The sequence below is a fragment of the Cnephaeus nilssonii genome, assembly GCF_951640355.1.
Source record: "Cnephaeus nilssonii genome assembly, chromosome: 13".
Taxonomy (NCBI): domain Eukaryota; kingdom Metazoa; phylum Chordata; class Mammalia; order Chiroptera; family Vespertilionidae; genus Cnephaeus; species Cnephaeus nilssonii.
The window spans coordinates 36,062,358-36,069,891 of record NC_137084.1 but is presented as its reverse complement, the minus strand read 5'-3'; the positions used below and the strand labels follow the sequence as shown (position 1 = coordinate 36,069,891).

At 43.7% G+C, this 7,534-nt stretch overlaps 1 long non-coding RNA gene across 1 annotated transcript; it reads right to left on the bottom strand.

Moving 5' to 3' along the window:
- Positions 1-342: 342 nt before the first annotated feature.
- Positions 343-6,042, bottom strand: LOC307109130. Its single transcript, XR_013814380.1, has 2 exons — positions 5,360-6,042; positions 343-3,775 (listed from the first exon to the last, which is right to left on the bottom strand). It is a non-coding gene; the product is annotated as an uncharacterized lncRNA (long non-coding RNA).
- Positions 6,043-7,534: the final 1,492 nt, after the last annotated feature.

The following is a 7,534-nucleotide window of genomic DNA, read 5'->3' as shown; positions in this document are numbered from 1 at the left end:
CAGGAAGCAAGAAGGAGAAGGAATAGTTTTTTGAGACCTGACAGCATGAAACAGTGTGATGTTTACGGAATGGCAAGAAATTCCATGAGATTGGTGGGCTGCAGGATAGACAAGGCTTGAAAGATTAGTAAGGATTAGACCCTAAAGAGGTATGTTATGCTAAGGAATTGGGACTTAATCTTGTGAGTCAAGATAGAGTTATAACCATGAGACCCTTTGAAATTATGTGAAGAAGAAATACTCATAATACATATTTAAATTTTTGATTCTTTTAGTTTTCTTAAAATCTAAGAAATATAAAAAACTTGAATAATTTTATTTAAAATCCAAAAATGCCAGATATAAAGTAAATCATCTTTTATTTTCATCTTATATTTGGTTATCATGAGACATGCAAAACCCTTCAATTTTAATGAGAACAGTGTTTTTGTGTCTTTTTATCACATATCCGCTTAATATTAGGTGTAATGTTGCTAAGTCGGATCCGCATGTGAGGTGCAGCATCAAGCCTTTTCCGATATTTCGTTTTTGTTGCAGCATAATATGAAAATCCTGTTTCACACAGGTGCATTGTAGCAAAAGGAAGAAGTACACGAACTGCACGCGTTGCAATGCTTGGGTACTCTTGAATTAGGCTACTCCAAAAATCATTTAGGGAAAGTTCACTGAAATTTTGTTTCACTTGAGAATCAGATGTTAAATCAATCAGGCTCTCATAGTCCCGTGCTACTAAGGAAGCTGGTTTAACAGATACTGTAAATGGATTCCTAACCCAAGCATTATTGTCATTTGTTACAGGAAAATATTTTAACAGAGTAGAGCGCAAACCCCGTAGGTGCTGCACAATGGCACTGCAAATATCTTTATCAACTGTAGAATTAATTTCAGTCAAAAAGTCACTTAGTGTAGGAAAACAATCAAAGTTTTCTTCTTCTACAGATGAGGCCCAAAACGCCAATTTTCTTAACAATGATGACATTTTATCAAATACTGTAAACACTGTCACATTTTTTCCTTGCATTGACAGATTAACCTCATTTAATTTAGTAAAAATATCTGCAAGATATGCAAGTCTTAGGAGCCAAGATAAATTTGTTAAACAATCAGACAGTTGAAAAGCAGAATCCATGAAAACCAATAGTTCACGACGAAGCTCAAAAAGTCTTACAAGAACTTTACCTCGGGAAAGCCACCTCACCTCTGTATTTAGAAGAAGTGCTGTGTGCTGGGCACCCATTTCTTCACATAAAATTTTTAGTAGTCTGGATTGATGTGGTCGAGCTTTAATATAATTGATGATTTGTACTGCTTGATCTAGCACATTTTTTAGAGATGTAGGCATTATTTTAACTGCTAGTGCATGTCTATATAATAGGCAGTGACTACTGGTACTTTCCGGAGCCACATACTTTATCAAGGCGACAGCCTCAGCAATTTTTCCATCCATTGCCCTAGAAGCATCACTACAAATATCAACACATTTTCCCCATTCAATCTCATGTTTCTGCATAAAACTGTTGATGCAGTTGAAAATTTCTTTGCCAGTAGCATTACTTTGCAGAGATTCACATAAGAGTAGGTCTTCCTCAATAGACTTATTAAACCGGTAACGAACAAACACAAGTAGCACAGCAAGTCCTGAAACATCAGCTGATTCATCTAGCTGCAGCGAAAACCCATCACAAATTTTCAGTCTACAAACAAGCTCTTCTTCAATGTCAGCAGCTAGATCCTTAATTCGGCGTGCAATAGTACTGTTTGATAGTTGCACTGCATCTATTTTTTTACTGTATTGTTCATCAAACATCCGCATCACGACATCTTTTGCACAAGGTTTGATAAGCAATTCTCCAACAGTATGAGCCTCTCCACTCAGGGCTATGTGGTAACTTACATTGTACGATGCCTCTGTAGCACTTTCATTATCTGTATTGACAATTTTAGGTGGTAAGGGTTTGTTATTTTCAGGTGAATCAAGATGTTGCTTGAAAAAGCTTATGTCTTTGTCTTTATATGCAGCATGTTTAGTTTCCAAATGTCTTCGAAGCTTACTAGGGGCCAAAGAGCTATTTGATAAAATTTTCTTACATAACACACACTGAGCATGAGGTGCATCTCTATTTCCAAAGTAAGTAAATCCAAAAGACAAATAACTTTCATCATATTTTCTTCTTTTTGGTTTCTTACTAAATGTTATTTTGTTGGAATTGGACATAAATTGAACCCTGGAAAGCTCATCTTCTGATTTTTTAGAAACTGATGGCTGCAACTGTTCATCGTCACTTTGTAATATTCCAACTTTTTGATCATTTGATTCAGATACAATTTGATAAAATGATTCTACTTCTTGTTTAAGACTTCCTTGTTTCGGCAATAGATCCATAGGCAATGTATTTGTGGTACAAAACATGGTTAGTTTAGAATAAACATTGAGTATCACAAACTTGTTGAAATTATAAGACAGGATACATAGAAGATGAGCAATCATCAAAGAGATGATATATAGTAACACATCAGTTAATTTGTAAATGCTGCCTATGCATCAATGCGCAGATGGAGCATCACACGTTCGTCTATCAGGTGATCTCTCATGCGATTTCCTGGTGCTCTCAGGTATGGCACACCTTTTCTTAAAGGTAGATTATCACATAAAAATAAAAGCTATAGAAATGAGTTTAGTAGTCTTAAACTTATATCTTAAGATAAACTATTAAAAAAATCTATTGTTAGCATTGACCTTTTTTCTCAGAACACTTATTAGAGAACATTAATATTCATAAAACACAATTTGGGAACTACCTGGTTAAGAAATAGCAGAATTGATAAGCATGTTTTTAAAGGAACTTGAAGAATATGTCCCATGCCAAGGGTTGGCAAACTTTTTCTGTAAAGGGCCATATAATCAATATTTTTTACTTATGAGCCATATGGACTCTGTTGCAACTCCTCAATCCTATAGTTGTAGTATGGCAGCACAATACGTAAAAAACGGGCACAGTTGTGTTTCTCTTTAAAAAAACAGCATAGGGCATAATTTACCAACCCCTTTTCATGGTATCTTGGAATCTCTCTGAGCTTTCTGATGCCTGTTGCCATTAGATACATTCATTGTTGATACTATTATATATCTGAAGGCTCCTTTCAGGGCTAATAACTATGAAGCTGTATTAAAAACACACAAAGAGTTCAAGTTTTGCAAGAAATGGAATTCTGCTATATCCTAAATACAGTGTTGAAATTGAAAAATAAACTATAGACCAAAAGTTAGCTACTATTTCTCTGAACTTAAAATTACATAAGTATTTATATTATCCAAATTGACTCACTCAAAATAATGTATATTTTACTGATTACTCTGCATCCCGTTATATTATAGATGAAAACTTAACCAAGACCTAAAAACATAAATTGTAATTTTAATAGGTTTATTCCTCATATACTTTTTTAAAGCATAAATTAAAAGCAAGGGTAATGCAAATTTTACCACCTCTAAAGAATAATACTAGCTTCATAAGTTAAGATATAAGAATTTAGTATCTATCCAAATACAGCTACTCTTGATTTACACTTTATGACTTGGCTACAGAGTAAGCTTTGTAGTCTCACATTAGATCCTGAATCAAAATGGCTTTCCTATTAATAGCTAGAAGGTAAGATACCTGAAATGAGGAGTACTCCCCTTCTGGAATCACATTCTCCACCTTGGCAGCTTGAAATGCAGCCTCTTCAAAAGAATAAAATTAAGGGGTGGGATGGAAGGGGAGTAACCAATAGCCTAGAATGAGAAAAATTAAAATTAGAGACTGTAAAGGCAGCACTAACTACATACCTCTAAATTGACCACCCATTACAATTTATTTTAGATCCTGGCAATGCAAATGATTCTTCACTGCAATGCAGATTTTGGACTGAAACATAAATGCCTGTAATACATATGCTAATATTTTTGTCCTATTTAATTCTCCGGTAACTTCATTGTTTTGAGATGCTCTTCCATCCAGTGACTTCATAGAAATGTTCAAAAACTAAACCTAACTTTTAAAAGTACAGCCACACCTTAATTGTCTCTAAAACTAGGCACTAAGCGTAATCTAAAATGGAAGCAACCTATACATGGAAGTGTTACATGAAATAGGCCTTTTTGCTATAACCATTTGTCCCCTCATTAACCAATCTCCAAGGTTACCAATGCATACTGAGTGATCACTGTTTAGCCAGTAATTGCTAAATCCCTTATAGAACTCATTTAATCCTTAAAACAAACCTGAGCGTCAGGGACTTTCAATAACGCCACTTTAGTGATGAACCAATAGACACAGAGAAGTCACCTTTTCAGTGAAGAACTAACAGAACCCAAAAAAGTTTGAGTGCAGAACCTACATGCCTAGCCATTACTTGTGTGTCCCTGAATAACCTTACTTTTCCAAGCGCTAAAGTTGGATGGTGCAGGGAGAAATGGGTTACAACGGCCAGGAAGTTGAGGATCTCAAAACTGGCAGCAGCAGAAAGCTCCCCCCCCACCCCCCCCCCCCACTTCTCCATTAATGGGAGCCAAAGAGCAGATTTCCTTGCCATGGTCTCTATTTGGATTTAGCAACGGAGAACTTCGTGGAGGTGCTGGTGGATCTAAAAGATTAGGATCCCTCTCTTCTGCTGCCAGAGGACCCAGCGGAGTAGGAAGCCTATTTTCAGGAAAGTGGGCCTCAGCCCCACCTCTTTTAGAGGTGCTTCCCCCAATCTCTCGAGGACGAAGTCTGCACTCCCTAGAGAGCAAAGTTTCCATTCCACTCCCAGAAAAGGGCGGCTCCCTCACTTTTTTGGTTTCTTCCGGTTACACTGAATACAGGTAGCACGATCCCTTCACCACCACCCTCAGGCGTTTGAACAATACCCTCAGGGACAGGAGGGCTCGGTAGGAGTGCGGTCCATTCAGAAAGCCTAGGCAGGCGGTGGGCACGGACACCTCCTGCCAGCACCGAAATGCTCTTAGCAGTGGTCACCTCGTCTGTGTGGCCCGGGACAGCCAACCCTCAGCTCTTCCCCGTCTGCGGTGTGCGATGCTCGCAGACCGCCACATCTGGGTTGGCTTCCTGTCGGAGCCCACCCTCGCCTCCACAGATCTCCTCTGGCGTCCCCGGACGGCCGCCTCGGCTAACTACCACATGTACGCGTCGGAGCACCCCATACTAGCTTCCTACTTCGTCTCCGTCAGTGATGGAGAGCATGGGTCTAGTGCGGCCAGGCTGCAGGGCAGCGCCGCGGTCCCAGCGAGCCCGCGGCCGCCATTTTAGACAGACAGCTCCAGGCGGCGGCCATTTCAGAGCGCGCCACCAGCCGCCGCGGCCGCGCGGGTCCTCACCTTCGCCGAGGCCTGGACAGGGTCAAGAGCCAGTCGTCGCGGACTGGGGGGGAGGAGGCGAGAGGGGGGAAATGAAAAACAAAACAGGGGAGAAGGATTCGGGGACAGGGTGATGCTCTCAGTTCGGGGATACCGCCTAGGCCACCTCCACAGAGATCCGGTTCGCGGCTGGCGCGGTCGCTCTTCAGAAGATAAATTTAGCACCCCGGAGCGCTCGAAATCACAGTCTCCACGAGCGACTCCTCCGCTAGCCAATCAGCGCCACCGTTGCTCCTCGGCACCAATGCGCGCTGAGCAGTGGGGCGGGACTAAGGGAAAGGACCCGGCGCGGTGGGCGTGGCCAAGCCGCCGCCTCCGCGGTGCTGGGCGCGTTGGACCCGTGAGGCCCAGGTGCTGTCAGGCCTGGGCGATGGTTTTTCAAACTTCCCAGGGCCCGAGTCAGCCTGGACGCTCGTTTAGCATGCAGATGCCTGGTGCTGCCCGATGGCGTCTGTGATCCTGCAGGGCCGGGCTGGGTTCGAGAACCCTCAAACTCTTAGCTCTGGCGCCCCGGGGACCTGAGAGCATTCGCTGGACCGCGAGGTGCGCGCGGAGGAGCGGAGCGCCTCTGGGCTACCACGGCCTCTTTGTTCTCCGAGCCACACCCCAGGCTCCGGTTGCGCCACCACCTCCTCTTTTTCTGATTTTCCCACTGAAATCTGGGTCGAAAACGCCCTTTGCATTCCTAGGCCACCGCCCCCCCTCCCGCCCCCTTCCCCGGCGCTGACGTGTCTGGGGCCCCAGGTGGCCCCGGCCGAAAGCTGAGCCTTCGGGGCGCTCCTCCCGCCAGAGCTCTTGGGTGGTGACCCCAAATGGGACCGGAGAGGCGCCGTGTAGGGGTGGGTAAGGGATCGCGGCATCTCCGCGGGAGAGAGGAGAGTCGGCTTGCTCTGTCTTGGCATCTCTCGCCAGCTGCACCCCTCCCCGAGGAGCGCCCGGCCGTCCGCGCCCGCCGGCCAGTCTCTGGAACTGCTCGCTAGCCGCAGCCAGCATTCGGGCTTTTAAGCCGCAGCCCTACTCCCGCTCTTTTAAAAAACAACATCGCAAAGGCCTGCGGGTTGTGTATTTTCATTTTGTGTGAGATCCGTGCAGTCGGTTTTTCAAACTGGCACTTTGAAATATTTACATTTCTTGGGGGAAGATTGTTAAAGTACATTAAACAGTAGGTCCCAAATGTTTGCGATATTTTAGCTTTTCGAGGCCCGGTAGAAAGAGCTAAATGAAAATTGGATCATGTTTTCAGGCACTGCACCAATGACAGAAAGTATCCAACTGGTAGTCAAAAGCCAGGACAGTTCTTATTTTTCTTAAATATGCTCCTTTGATATGTGAATAAATTTCATAGGCTTTGAAAAAAAGCTTAACCCTTAATTGAACACAAGTTTCACGACTGCTGCATAGATGAATTCCTAGGATTAATAATAGAAGCAAACATTTGTTCCTAAGTTGTTGTTTTTTTTAAAAATATATTTTTATTGATTTCAGAGAGGAAGGGAGAGGGAGGGAGAGATAGAAACATCCATGATGAGAGAATCATGGATTGGCTGTCTCCTGCGTGCTCCCCACTGGGGATTGAGCCTGCAAACTGGCCATGTGCCCTTGACCAGAATCGAACCCACGACCCTTCGGTCTGCAGGCCGACGCTCTATCCACGGAGCCAAACCAGCTAGGGCTGTACCTAAGTTTTTTTAAAAATATGTTTTTATTTATTTCAGAGAGAGGGAGGGAGAGAAAAGTATCAATGATGAGAGAGAATCATGGGTCAGAGAATCATGGATAGGCTGCTTCTGCATGACCCCCACTGGGGGTCAAGCCCACAACCAGCGCATGTGCCCTGACTGAAATCCAAGAGTGACCTGGTTCATAGGTCCAGCTCAACCATAGCCATACTGGCCAGGCTGGTCCTAAATGTTTGTATATTTCAGAGAGGAAGGGAGAGAGAGAGAGAGAGAGAGAGAGAGAGAGAGAGAGAGAAACATCAATGTGAGAAGGAAGCATCAATTGGCTGCCTCCTGCAGGATCCCTACTAGGAATCTGCACCTGGGGCGTGTGGCCTGACCTGGGTTGAACTGGCAACCCTTTGGTGCCCAGGACAATGCCCAACCAACTGAGCCACACAGGCCAGGGCTGTTCTAC